This window comes from Alexandromys fortis, unplaced genomic scaffold (assembly GCF_014885135.2).
Source record: "Alexandromys fortis isolate MF-2015 unplaced genomic scaffold, M_Fortis_MF-2015_v1.1 scaffold_81, whole genome shotgun sequence".
In the NCBI taxonomy this organism is placed as follows: Eukaryota; Metazoa; Chordata; class Mammalia; order Rodentia; family Cricetidae; genus Alexandromys; species Alexandromys fortis.
The window spans coordinates 5,463,166-5,477,925 of record NW_026067960.1 but is presented as its reverse complement, the minus strand read 5'-3'; positions in this window follow the sequence as shown (position 1 = coordinate 5,477,925).

The following is a 14,760-nucleotide window of genomic DNA, read 5'->3' as shown; positions in this document are numbered from 1 at the left end:
TCAGAATTTGAGTCTAAGAATATGTTGCTTTGGAAAAGAATTTCTTCTTTTGTTTCCACAGAAGATGAGAACCTGTGGATTCATTCCAGGCTAATGTAGTTTGATGAACCAAGACCCCCTGAAAGGTTTCCCTTTAGTGAACACCCACAAAAAATTACTTCACCCAATAAACAGCAGGGAGAAGTTTGGACAGAACTATACCCTTATTCCCAAATACTGTCTATAAATGTTTGTTTGTATTTAAAGGGGTATATGCTATAGAGATTTGCATTGGTGCAGATCTTGCTTATTGATACAAATTTAAGGTCAATTTTGTTATATTTCTGCTTTTGATTTAAGGTAATGTATTTGTGCAGTTCATTTAAAATTATAATGTATAATTAAGAAATATAGGTAGAGAGTCATCTATAATAGTCAAGCTTGTCATATTAGTTAGATTTTCTAGATGTACAGAGATGTATTTCAGATGGATAGGGATTTTTCAAATCTTTCAAAGACTACAGAATATGGCATTTAAAATGTTTAAGAATTTAGAATTTTCCATGACAGTGAGACACATCTGCTCCTGGTAGCATCAATCTACTTCAAGAGGAAGATGGACATTGAAAAGGCTCCTTATGGAGTCAGTTAGCCATTTGGGCAAAAAACTGCTCTTGCCTGGACTGCTTGATGTTATGCTATATAAACTGGATATGCAGGACCCACAGAGAAATGACTGCTGAACTTGCCTAAAGGTAAAAAAAAAAAAAAATAAAGGGCCTTCAGGGTTCCTGCTTCATGAAAGAGTCTGCAAGACATTCTTCAGGCTCTTGTGGTGCTCTTCCTGGGCCCCGTGACCCACAGACGGCAGGAGCCAAACGCTGGCTGTGCACTCCGAAGCTCCTGTCCCTACCTTGGTGCCTGACTGCATGGGGAGCATGGAAGTCTCCGCCCTCCTCTTGTCTGGGCTAGAAAGTCAGTTCACACTCAGATCCACTCATCTGGCAAGTGACTTGGTACTCAGGGAAGTAGCGGACACCACAGTCACCAGAACAACGAAGGCCTGCTCTGGAAACCGCTCTCTGCTACAAAAGTCCCAGGATCAGAGCACAATGCCTCCCAAGTAAGGTGTCAAAACAGACACAAAATGAGGCCCATGTGCTGATCATGGAAGGAGTGAGCACCGGGCACACAGGGAACTAAGAGTCAGAACCTAAACCACAGACGTTAGAACAGCAGAGGAACATCAAAGACTCAGGTGGCTTGAAGAGATAGGGAGGGCGTGACTGGGCTTGGGAGAAGGGGTAGAGAGCTGGGCTTGGTTAGCAAAGACCTATAGTCCAAGTAATCTAGAAACTGAGGCAGGAGGATTGCTACATAGTGAATACCAGAACAAGCAAAGCTACCCAGAAAGACCCTGTGTCAAACAGACGAGAGAGAGAGAGAGAGAGAGAGAGAGAGAGAGAGAGAGAGAGAGAGAGAACATGTAGATGTAAAAGGAGGGCTAAGAAACAAACATTGAAAACCTTCTTGAAAGGTAGAGCCAGAGGGATGGACCTGGTGGACTCCTCGGAAGGCACGAACTAGAGAGCACTATCAGAGCTCACTCCAAAAGTCCGGCGTGCAGAACCCAACACAGCACTGGAATGGACTCAAACAGGGAACATGTGGATATGGAAGCTCCCTGCAGAGGAATAAAGACTAAAGACAGCTGCAGTGTGGAGAGGCCCAGGATCAAGCAAAAACCTGGAGTCTAGCATGTAAGAGGTCAGGAAAGCCTTGATTCCTATACCTCATGAGCGAAGGCCAGGAGAAGTTGTCATTGACACAGCAACATGGAGACACAGAAGAGGAGAGGCCAGCCTGGAGTGACTGCTAAGGTGGTGGAAAAACCAGATCTGGGACCTGGGGGACAAAGCAGAAAAACACTTCCACACTCAACGTGTAATCCAGCCCTGGGAAGGTTGAGATAGAGAAACTGCAAGTCTGAGGTCGTCTTGGTCTACATAATGAGTCCAAAGCCAGCCTAAACTACACAGCAATATCCTGTTCCAAACAAACCAAGGACAGGGGCATAGCTTAGTGGCGGAGTGCTTATGGGGCATGCACAAGGTCCTGTGTTCAATTCCCAGCAATCACAACTCAAAAAATGTTTCTGGAAAAACAGAGGAACCAACTGTATCTAAAGGTCACTAGTGAGAACAGCACGCAGACCTGGTCTGTGGTGGAATCTGGCCTCCTGTGAGCTCACCCTTGGAAAGGAGGTGGGATGAGAGCTGAGAGGAATGGGGACGGAGAAGGGTTAACTCTTTGGCGAGAACAAAATAAGAGTAGCCAGAGACACACAGAATCGAGATTGGAGAGATACCCTCTCTAGAAATGATAGAAATAACAGCAAGTACCATGAGGGGGAGGTGCAGTTGGGAGGGGAATGGTTAGAGTAGGGATGGAGCAGGATGAGCAAAGAGGGAGGTGGTTTTGTGCCAGGAGAGGCTGGTGGAAGACAGGAAAAACACAGACCAGTAAGAAATTGCATTTCCTAAAAACATCCACTTGTCTCCAGAACTGAAGTGTGTTCTGCCAGCTGGGGGCTTGAACAGAAGGAACATTTGCTGGATATTTGTTGATGGATTGATTTTGAAGAATGACTCCCACTGAGCTTGAACACACTGAGGATCGTTGATAATTGGGACCATCTCTCTGTATCCACCGTGAGAGCCAGGGTCCATGACATTCACTCGTTCTGCCCATCCGGCCGCCCAGCCTCCGCCTTAATTAGCACCTCAGAATTGGTGAGGCTTGAATTAATGAGATTTCCTTGTGCTCACAGCTCAAGGTTAAAATCGATCCGTACCCAAATGGGAGTCCATGAAAAACGTTCGGCACCACAGAAAGTCACTTCACGGCCTGCTGGGCCTCCATCTTTCCGAACATTGCTCAATTCTGGCCTACCGTGAGACTTTCCAATCCACACAAACAGTGCCTTCAGCTGAGCCCACTGTTGTCAAAACCAGAGTTCTCCTCAGTAGGCTTGTCAGATGGAAAAACATGCCCCTGCCGCGGGGCTTCCCAGAGGACACCACTACACTGTCATCCAGGCATCCTGGGAAATATCAAGGAGTAGATCCCAGCCACCTGCCACCCCCACCACCCAGTCCTTCCTCTCTTTCTCCCTCTCTCTCTTCCCCCTTTCTCTGTTTCTCTCCCTCCTCTCTGTCTCTCTCTCCTCTCTCTTTCTGTCTCTCTCTCTCCCTTCCTCCCTTGCTCTCTCTCTCTCTCCTGCTTAGCTTCAACGTGTAGTCCAGACTGACTTCAGACTCTCAGCAATCCTCCTGCCTCAACTTCCCATTATTCAGCGAGTACAGGTGCAGCCCATGCCTGACTTCTGTCAAGCAGCTAGGGTGCTAACACTATAGATCGAGCCCTGTCCTAAGGAACAAGGGCTTCAGGACATTACTCTGCACGCAACTGAAACTAGGCCTTCAAAATGGCCAAAGGGAGGTTCTTTCTAGAATGTCACATACACATACCACAGCAAAGCACCCTCAGGGATGGGAAAGGCAGGGGCTCCACAGCTCCTAGCAGAGACCTGGGACCCTTGTATATTTCTGATCTTGCAAACCACAGCGTGTAGACTTTCTGTCCCAGGTCATCACAGTCACAAGACAGCTAATGCCATAACAGTCGGTCAGCTCCAGCCAAAGGCAAGAGCCTTCCCTGCCGTCAGCACCTGTGCTTCTGCTATGTGTACACATTTGTGTGTGTGTGTGTGTGTGTGCGCAAACATGAATACACTTGTGTGGTATGCGTGTAGAGACCAGAGGTGAACACAAGTGTCTCACTTTTCTACTTTTTCTGGCATACGTGCACACTGTACTGTGCATTCATGTGTGTATCTGCTATGTTGTATGAGGAAGGGCATGTGTGCTTGTTAATGTGGATTTGTGCCTGTGGGTTAGGGGCAAAGGTCAACTCCAGATGTTTTCCTCAGTCGCTTCCCACTAGCTCTGAAAGGAAGCTCTCTGATTTAGCAAGGCAGGCTACCAAAGAACTTTTGGGCCTCCTGTCTCTGACCTCCCAGAGCTGGGGTTATTGCTCTGAGCTACTAACTTGGACTTTTTATGTGGGTCCTGAGATCTGAGCTCATGTCCACAATTGCACAGCAACCTCTTGACCCATGGAATTGTCCGCTCAGACCCCTTGAGCTTCCTTTAGGTTTGTTTTTCTGTGGTTTGTTTGCTTGCTCTGCCCTTTCTTAGATCCCTCAGCAAACATCATTTTGAGTCTCGGGTCAGACTCAAGACACCAACTCAACCAAGCACAAATCAAAGGCTGAGATGACCAGGACTGACCATCAGCCAGAATTCACGCCTGTCTGGGGATGACGGCTTCACCTTTGTACATAGCTAGCTACCCAAACTAGGCAAGAACCCCAAATCCATGGTGAGTGGAAGGAGCTGAAGGTCAGAGAGTTTTGATGGAGCCTGAGCCCTTTCTTCTCACTGAAAGTTGGTGTCTCCTTGTGGGACCCTTTTCTTATCAGCATGTGAGGACCAGGGACTGAAGTGGATGCCTCTGGACATATTACACTCAAGGAGGCATCGTAGCCCACCAAGAAGCTCACCAAGAAGTATATTAGGTATACCTGTAATCTTCAACTAGATGTCCACAGTCATCAAAAGCCAGACCCACAGCTTATCATGGTTGCAAAACTCACATTACCAGAGAGCCAACCCTGGACAGGTAGGTGGTGAATCAGGTACACCAAAACAAACCCTGCGTGCCATTGGGGGACATTGCCAATGGACAAGAGAGGCAATAATTTTATTCAAAATTAGAATCCGTATGCAGCTCTGCTTCCAGCCAGGACATCCTAACATGAGGCCAGATAAGGCCACCAACACAGCCGCCATTTTTCTTTACCAGGGGGGCCTGAGGAGTGACCCTAGAGACAGAAGTAATAGAACATAAACACACACACACACACACACACACCGAATCTTAGGAATGGAGCAGCCTTAGCAGGAGCAATTTTCCCCTCAGCCTCCGGAGAATCACCTGATGTTGCCACCAACACAGATTATTTTATTCCCCCCTCCTTGTCCCTTCCACTCAGCACCTGAACCAACATCCCTGACCTTCACAGGGAATGGCAGATGTCTGGCAGGAAGGGACCTGTGTTGCCTGCTTGTGCCCTGGCCGAGCTAGTTACCAGTCAAAACTTCAATATCCTTTTACTTGGCACATACTTCAAACACGCTCTGCAGGGCTTCCAAACTGGTTTGTGCTCAGTGAAAGAAGTCAGGGGGGAACCCTGCCACTCAGACACAAGGCAGACAAGGTCCTCTGACCCTCTGAAGCAGTACAGGGAAGTCTCAGGCTCCCAGGATTTCAAAGAGGCCCAGGCCTTCACACCAGTGACCTTCACGCCAGTGACCTTCACACCTGTGACCTTCACACCGGGGTCCAGGAAGTTGTGTCAATTCCACGCCTGCCTCCTTTGTCCTTTTTTTTCTCCTTGCGCTGGTCACATACTTTCCTTGACCACCCTGCCTGCCCCAAATTGTGCCCATCAGTTCCCTCTTTACTGTGAGCTTAAGATGGGCTCAGCCTCAGGAGCCTTTCTCGCGGCCTTGGAGAAGCCCTACAAAGCAAAGCAAACCACCTCCACCCCGGAAGGCTCCTCAGCCACGCTGTTTCGGTGGAGACAAGATGTTCATGGCTGCGCTGTACCTCTGCAGACACACATGGGCATTTCCCTACCGTTTATTTGCTATGCATAAGATTTCCACGCTCGACTGGCGATTTTTCCCTCACAAACAGGCCCCAAACTTCTTCCTCCCCTCTAACTTCATTAAACCCAACATCTGGCCCTCTGTGTGGAGGTGCCGCTCTGCAGGAGACAGTAAGGTGCGGGGGAAGGAGACACGGTCCAGGGAACAGTTTAGCCCTCAAGTTCCAGCATTTTCTGGAGACTCTGGGCAGACTCAACCCTCCCTGAAGCTCAGTTCCCTCCTTGACAAAGTGGAAAGTGAGTTTAGTCTAAACCCACCTTGCTTGCCCATCAGGGAGGAAATAGGGACTCAGAACTGCCTGGAAGCTTGTAAAATGTGACATCAAACCCCGAGGTACAGAAACATGGCGCCATCAGGCCTCCCTTAGAAGATCCTCTGTTTGACTTCAGTGACTCCAGAGAACTGGGCAGAGTGACCACGACAGTAAATGTCACTAATGGCAAGCAGTGGTCTCGCACCCACGGCAGGCCACAGTTTGCATTTCCTCGAGGCCGATGTCATGGTGACCCCCGGCTTCCAGGCTATTTAAGAGCGTCAGGCTTGCATGACCTCCCAGAGCTGGGGAAAGGGGCCATTTGCGCTCATGCCCACGGCTGCCTGACTTCAGGACAGAGTGTTGCCCGTGTGCAACTGGGCACAGGGCAGCCTGCTTCCCTCTCTACGCCTCGATCTCCTTCCCTGCAAAGGAAGGCAGGCGCGGGGCACTGGAGGGTGTTAAGCCCCCTCTTGCTAGGCAGACCTGACCTTTGGAGTGAAATCTGGCTAAGAGCAAACTGCAGCTCTTAGAGGGACTGCTCAGAGGCCCTGCCTCCTGCTGCTTCTTAGCTGTGCAGTTGTCGCCTGCTGAGGGAAGGGCTGCCTGTCGCTCATGTGACAGCTCCCAGTTCAGATGACACTTGCTTCTGGTAGGCCATCAAGGGCACGAAGGCAAGATGTTGGGGACCAGCTTTTTAAAGTTAATCCCCCTCTTTATTTTTTATAGTCCTTTGCCTTCCCGGATTTCAATTTGCAATCCTGTTGTCAAGGCAACACTTGGTTTCTAGCTGCACTCTAATGTCTCAATGGAAGTATCTATGGCAACAAGAATACCTTGTGCTTTCAAAGTCAGTGACCTCCCAGCGCTTCGGGATTGTAGAGGTTACATTGTGTTTACACAACTTTTTTTTTTTTTTTGCCACAGCAGTAGTACCTGCTCAGTGCCCAACAAGCCTAATGAGTGGTGTCTGTAATAGTTAGCTTTTGCTGAGTAACAAATAACCCCAAACCTTTACAGCCTCGGGCAACAAGCATTTTCCATAGCTCTGAAGGTCAGCTGCATGGTTCTTCTGGGATCAACTATGCACACGGCTGTAAGTCTGCTGAGTTACTCATCTTAGCAGAGCCCTTAAGTATCTGATTGTGGGCTGGGTTGAGGTGACCTCACATGATAACAAGACTCTCTCCCAAAAGGTCCCATTCTAAGCAGGCTGTCCCAAGCTCTTCCAGCAAGGCAGAAGATTCCTGGGGAATCCCAGGGGCACGGAGGGTGCCCAGACAAGTTGAAGTTCACAGGTATGGAGATGGCCACATTCTTCAGTCATGACAGTCCCAGGCCTAGGCAGCTGGAAGTAATGAAGAAGCCGACTCCACTTTGGAGGGGTGGGGGTAAGAGGGCTGCTAACATTATCAGCCATCTTCCTCGTTAACAGACTCCACTTTGGAAGGAGGGGGCGGGGGTAGAGGGCTGCTAACATCAACGGCCATCTTCCTCGTTAGTTCCGTGTTTGTGAGGAGACCCATTGCCATCGCATGTGACCTGAGTTCAGTAGCCTTGGACAGTTTGCGCAGAGATGAAGCAGGGACCTCAGCTCTCTCTGATCTTCTAGAGACAGTCTCGGGTTTTCTGGTCCTCAGACAGAGCGGGGTGACAGCTGTCTGTGTCTACTGATCAATCCGTCTGAGCCATAGGCTGAGAACACAGTCCCCGCTTACCCCCAGGGAAAGAGAGATTCGTCCCCCCCCCCAAGAAAAAAGACACTGAATTCCAAACAGCCCCCAAACAACAGAGGACATCCTCCCTGCCGTGACCACTGCCACCAGCCCAGATGTAAGACCCGGGAGCCCACGCCGGGTCAGTGGCCAGGTTGTTAACAAGAGGAATGGGGCTTGCTTATGGGGTTAGACCTTTATCTCTGATGAAATGCTGAGAATCTTTAGAGTTCTGACAAAACAAAACAAAACAAAAAAAATCCAAACCAAGTTCTAGTGCTGTGAGCACAGTTGGTAGTTGTGTTTCCCTGACATGATGAGGCCCTGGCCCTCATCTCCAGCACTGCGTAAACCACGCGTGCTGATGCCCCTGACCCCAGCACTTTGAGAGAAAAGCAGGAAAACCAGAAGTTCCAGGTTAGCCTTGGCTGCATACTGAGTTCAAGGCCAACCTGGGTAATTGAAATTCTGTCTTAAAAACAAGCAAACAAATAAACAAATCTGAGCCACAGCAGCAGTCCCAACCCTAGGCTGAGGTGACAGGAGCACCTGTCTTCTGGACCGTGAAGTGGCCTCCTTCCCCATCCTTGACCAGGCCTAGCACCAGAGCGAGCCAAGACTCACACCCGGGTGGGACTTACCAGCTGCCCACCGGTATCATGAAAGCTGGACACTTTCCACATCACCGGGACCACCTCCGTTAACAAGTATTAACTTCCTGTTGTTTATTCAAGTTTCTTGCAATGACAAGTGACAAGAGATCCAGCCTAGACTGGCTTTTTCTGATCAACTTGGGATTGCTGGGCCAGGTTTCCAGAGAAAAATTTAGATGCATCCAAGTAAGGATGTCAAATACACCTGAAGCCACGCCCTGTTTCTGTCCCTCTGATTATAAACACAAGTGATTCCAGCAGGAATTCATTAGTGAGATATCATGGCCTCAATACAATATTCCAATGTTTGAACAACAGAACTGGAAGATGATGGGAAAGAAATAGCTTGCGTGTCAGAGATTTGGGCTCATTACGGAGTTTCTCTTAACCACCTGAGAGCCAATCACGAGTTCAAGGCCAGTCAGGACTACACCATGGGACCCTCTCTCAGAAAACAAATGGGCTCAGAAGACGACTTTGCTGTGCAGGAACGAGGATCTGAATTCGCACTCACGGCACACACTTTAAAAGCCTGGCAAGGAAGCAAAGCACATGCCTGCAGTCACATGCACAGCGGACAGCAGCAGCAAGAAGATAGATCCCAGGGAAGTCGCTGGCCAGGCAATCTAGACAATTCAGTGTTGGGTTCAGTGGGTGACTGTCTCCAAACCCTAGGTGAGGAGCAACTGAGGAGGCCACTAAGTGCCAGTTCAGCCTGATCTGCATGGCTCCCCGACACACACACACACACACACACACACACACACAGCCTCTCGTACAGCCACACCCGCAGAGGCAAGCTGAGGGTTTAGCCTCTTGTCCAGGGCACGATCCACCTGTCTCTTCAGTCTGTACCCTGTCACCCACCATCCCACCCCCTGCTCTCTGTGCGTCAGCAATTGTCTGCCATTTGGCCTTCACAAAGGCAAGTACCATGTCGCCTTTCAGAATAAGCCCTGAGATCTGCTGGAAAGCCTCTGCCTCCAGCTGCTCTGGCTGCCTCTCTAATCCCCCATGGCTCACCCTCTTCAAAATGCCCACTTCCCACCTACTTCCTGAAATGCCAGGAGCTGCCTGTCACCACACAATCAAGTCTCTAATCCCCAGCTTGAAAACCTATTTGGAAAAAAAAGAAAGGAAAAAGAAGTGATTGTTTTAAGCAGAAAAAAAGAAAAAAAGTGGACAAACAAACAGAAAACAAAAACAAAGAAACAACACCTCACAGCCTAAAATGATGCCGACCCAGGGAGAGCAGACACCAAGGACAGACAAGATGCATGGGGCTGTCTGCATGTTCTCCTTTATTAGTTTTTAAAGAAACTTGCAAAATGGATCCAGGGGCCGATGGGGATTCATTTCCGTTGTCTCACTGGTGTGTGAAAAACAGTGGCTCAAAACTGTCACCCCAAGTAACCCAAGAGCTGCTCCGCTTCTTCTCCCAAACTTAATGAGATGAATTCTTGTCTGGCCTGTGCTAATAACACAGTGTTTTTATGAAATACCCTTTAGATCGGCAACAAGTTCAACGGTCACCAAGGTGACAAGAAAGCAGTGTGTCAGAATTGATTCATCGCCTGCATTTTAACGCTTTTAGATGGCTTCCTAATTCACAGGCCTGCTGATTTTCCATGGCGAAGTTCCATTTTTGTCTACTTTTGATATGAGGAAATTGAGCCCATCAAGAAAATAGGAGGGCCCGGTCACCCTGTGGGTCAGGGAGTAGGCGATTGGCGATTTCAGTAAACAATTCTCCTTCAGCCTGGGCTAAAGCTTTTTTCTCTACATGTTTCATCTGCTTTTTGTTCTCTTGTTGTGGGGAGGAAAGTGTTGGGTTTTTTGCCCTTTTGGAGGGACAGGGTTTTTTTTTTTTTTTTTTTTTTTTTTTTTATAGGGAGCTTCACAATGGAGCCTAGACTGGCGTAGAACTTACAATGAAGCTCCAGTCTGGCTTTGAATTTACAGCCCTCTGACCTCTACTTCCCAAATTCTGGACTGAAGGGATCCCACCACTGGACCCCACTGCGTGTTCTGTGGCATAGGAATAACTGTGACCCCTCACTCCGTCCCCTTCCCTAGGTTGTCCTTCCACAAAGGCCCAGGACCACTGAAGTCCCTGGGGAAATGTTGCGCTTTAGCATCGAGAGGGATGCTGGCCTTGGTACTTTCTCCATCGTTCTCAGGATGTCTCCACACACTGACATAATATATTGGAGTGGCTGAAGAGAGCTAATCCCTTTGGAGACGGAGCTGAAGCTGCATGGGGGCTTAGCCACCTGCCCAGCTCATCCGTCACGCTGGGAATAATTTGTGTGTGCATCTTTCTGGTTTTGCTCGGTGGCATCCATAATCCACACTTGGCGATACGATGACCTTCTGAAAGCCCTTCCTCCCATTTTTCTCTCATGTCTCGGTGCCATTTCCCCTACCAAGACAGCTGGCGACAGAGCACAGAGAGATGGGATGCCATTGACCCTGTGAGAGCAGGAAGTTGTCTGTCACTAGTCCCCAGGAGTTGGCTCAGGGATGGGAGCTCTCAAAGTCTCTCTAAATATGCGCTCAGAAAGTTTCATGCCACATTAGGAAACCAAATGATGACTTAGAAATCTCGGGAAACAAAGATCTACATGGCCCGGAGGCACAGCTACTGATGGGCATTTCTCAGCTAACTGGGGAGTGGTGAATCCCGCTGGGAGCCATTGAGGAAAGCTGACCCTTCCTGTGCAAAAACCAACCTAGAGCAGGAGCTAGGAGAGAAGAGGGCATCTGGACATCTATCCCATGACAGTAAGCTCTCTGCTCCCTCCAATAGACACGTTCCCACTAATACCAGCTTGAGTAGGTCAACCCCTGCAGAACCTGAGATCAGCCATTCTATGTGAGGTCTGCAGTAAGACCATTTCAGAGCATGTATCCAAGTCGGAGACATCTCAGCTTTGGTAACAGTCCCCCCGACACACATACACACTTCTCTGCTAGACCTTTGACAGTCTCTCCTGAAGCCTAAACACACATACAATCAAGGCTTTCCCATGCTCTGCTTCTAGACGGTACCCAGGCCCACTCTAACTTCTTCCTGCGAGAAAACTAATCTAGAAGATTGAATGTGTGCTACCTCTATTCCTAAAAACAAAGACTTGGGGCTTTATCAGTTGTCAAGGCAACAATAGCAGTTTTCTCTCCGCTCCTTAATGCCTAGATTTATGTTTCCATAGTTACAAAAAATCCCTAGTTCTTCAAGGCATCAAAAATTGCTCTGCTGAAACTTTCTGAGATGGGATTGTTCCTTTCTACGCCTTGCATTGGGACTATCCCTGGCTCTATCCCATTCTGGGATTCCTTGTAGCTAGCAGAGGCTTCTCTGGTCATCTGTTAAGTCACCCAAGGGATTCTGAGAGGCGGGGAATAGAAAAGAACTAAGACATGGTACTCATTCAAGCTACCTATTGTGACCAAGACTTCAAGAGAGGATTCTTTAAGACAGGTTGTCCCTCAGGATGTAAGCAGAGCCTTGGCCTAGGACCAGACCCAGAAACTCTGAGATACTCCAACTTTGTAACATCCATCTATAAGGCTTAGGATCTGCCTTCAAGATTCAGTCACATGATCTTAATGTAATTTGTTTAAGCCAATTAAATAGGAAAATATGTCTGTGCATATTGTGGTACTGAGAATAGAAGCTACACTAGGCAGTTGTTACACCACTGGATGCTGCGGGAGCTCCTAAGGAACTCCACAGCACCTGAGTTCCATCTCTGGCCCTCTTCTCGTTTCTTACTGTAAACAGGACCTCACTAACTTGCCTAAGAGTCCGAGAGGGTCTTGAACCTCTCCTCCCTTGATCTTCTTTCTTCAGTTGCATGAAAAGCTGGGATTGCAGGCCTGCACAAAGCCATTGCTAAATATTTTTTCTTCCCTTCTTTTAAATATCCTGTCGGCTTTTCCTGAGGCTTTGCTGTGTGTACCAGGGAGGACCCAGTAAATAGTTGACTGTTGCTCTGGAGAACAGAGGCAAGCCATTGAATGTGTGTTTGTATGGGAATGCATATGTGTTTGTGCGTGTACACGCACATGTGTATATGTAAATGGCACCAACATGAGGCAACTACACCCACATAAAACCAGAGAGAGCTTACGAAGGAATTCTAGGCACAAAAGAACAGGGCTAAGCAGGGCTTCTCAGCGGCAGCATTTTCTCCTTTGGGCTCTGTTTGCAAGAGACAAGCAGAAGCTTGTTTTCTTTGAATTTTTTGGCTGTGAATGAGCTAAGTACAGAGAGAAGTTTTATTGTACAGGCTGCTAAGCTAAGCCAACACAAAGGTATCTTGACTTCAAAATTTGAGTCTAAGGATATGTTACTTTGGAAAAGAGGTTCTGCTTTTGTTCCCAAAGGAAATGAAAGCCTGTAGATTCCTTTCAGGCTAATGTAGTTTTATGGAACAAGACTCCTAAAAGGTTTCCATGAACCCTAAGAATACTTTACCCAACAATCAGCAGGAAGTAGTCTCAAAAACTACACCCAAATTTCCAAAATGATTGTTTATAAATGTTCATTTTCATTTAAAGAGGGATATGATAAAGAAATGAATAGTTTAACACTATATATATATATATTTCTTCTCTTGTTTAAGGTATTGTGCTTGTGCAGCTCATTTAAAAATGTAATGCATAATTTAAAATCACAGATTAGTGGATAGTCTTTTATAATAGTCAAACTTGCAATGATGTTAGTTAGGTTTCCAGATATACAGAGATATATTTCAGTTAGATAGATAATCTTCAGACCTTTCATAGACCTATGGAATATTGCATTTAAAAGGTTGTAAGAACTTAAACTTTTCTCAACAATGAAACATGTGTGTTTCTGGCAGCACCAATTAGTCAGAGAGATTGGTGGGTATTAAAGAAACTCATTATGGAATTTGTTTTCAATGTGACAAGGCTAGCCATTTGGGCGAGAACCGACATGCAGGACCCACAGAAAAGTGACTTCGGAACATTCCAAAATATAGGATGATCTTTCAGGGTCTCTGCTTCACAGAAGAAACTGCCAGACATTCTGTAGGATACAGAAGAAAGTGACTGACAAACTGTCAAAATAGGCAAAACAGCCTTTCAAATTTCCTGCTTCATGGAAAAGTCTGCTAGATACTATAGGCTTGTAGGCTGAAGATGGATGCCCCAACATTACAGAAGAACTCTGGGTGACTGTCCAGGCAGCGAGATGTCTCTGTCAATTCTAGAACACTGAAAGTTGTTTACAATGTACTTCCTATTTACTTAGGTAATATTATATTTTTCTGGAGTCTTTGATGGAGTTGAAGACAGATACTAATAGTTTTCCTTAGTTATGATAAAAGATAAATTAGATATGAAACTTTAGACTCACAAAGAAATATTGTAACTGTAATTCTTGCTTGATACCTGTTTTGGTATATGTAACTTTATTATGTTAAATTAAAAACCTTCCTTTTTATTTAGACAGAAAAGGGGAGATGATGTGGGTTGTCCTTCTGTATATGTGATGCTTTTATTTGTTAATGAATAAAGCTGTTTTGGCCTATGACTTAACAGAGCAAAGCCAGGAGGGAAATCCAAACAAAGATATAGAGAGAAAGTAGGGAGAATCAGAGGGATGTTATGTAGCTGCAGAAGGAGAAGGATGCACCGGAACCTTACCAGTTGGCCACAGCTTCTTGGCGATACACAGATTGATAGAAATGGGTTAATTTAAGATGTAAGAGCTAGCTAGGAGTAAGATAGGGTTATTGGACAAACAGTGGTGTAATTAATATAGTTTCTGTGTGATTATTTGAGTCTGAGCAGTTTGGAAACAAATGAGCAGTCTCTTACAACATATGTTTTTTGTGTGTGCATGGATGGTAAGGAGGAATCTCACCTTTGAAGCAGTAACACTTTCAAAAAAGGGATGTTTTGGGAAAGTAATCAAAAGCCCTACTCTTAGCCAAGAAGCAATTTGTAGTGACATTTCAACTGCATTTTAATAAATAAAACTTGCCTGAAGATCTGAGAATAAAACAGTCCCACTGGTCAGCCTTACAGACTAGGTTATGGTAGCACATATCTTTAATGATGGAGGTGGGTCTTGTAATAATAAAGAAACTGCCTCAGCCCTCATAGGACAGAAAATTAGGTAGGCGGAGTAGACAGAAGAGAATTCTGGGAAAAGGAAGGTTAGTGGAGGAGTCGCCATGGTTCTCCCGCTCCAGACAGATGCAGGTTAAGATCCTCCCTGGTAAGCCAGCTCGTGGGCTACACAGAATATTAGAAATGGGTTAGAACAATATGTAAGAGCTAGCCAATAAGAAACTGGACCTAGCCGGGCCAGGCAGTGTTTGAAAGAATAC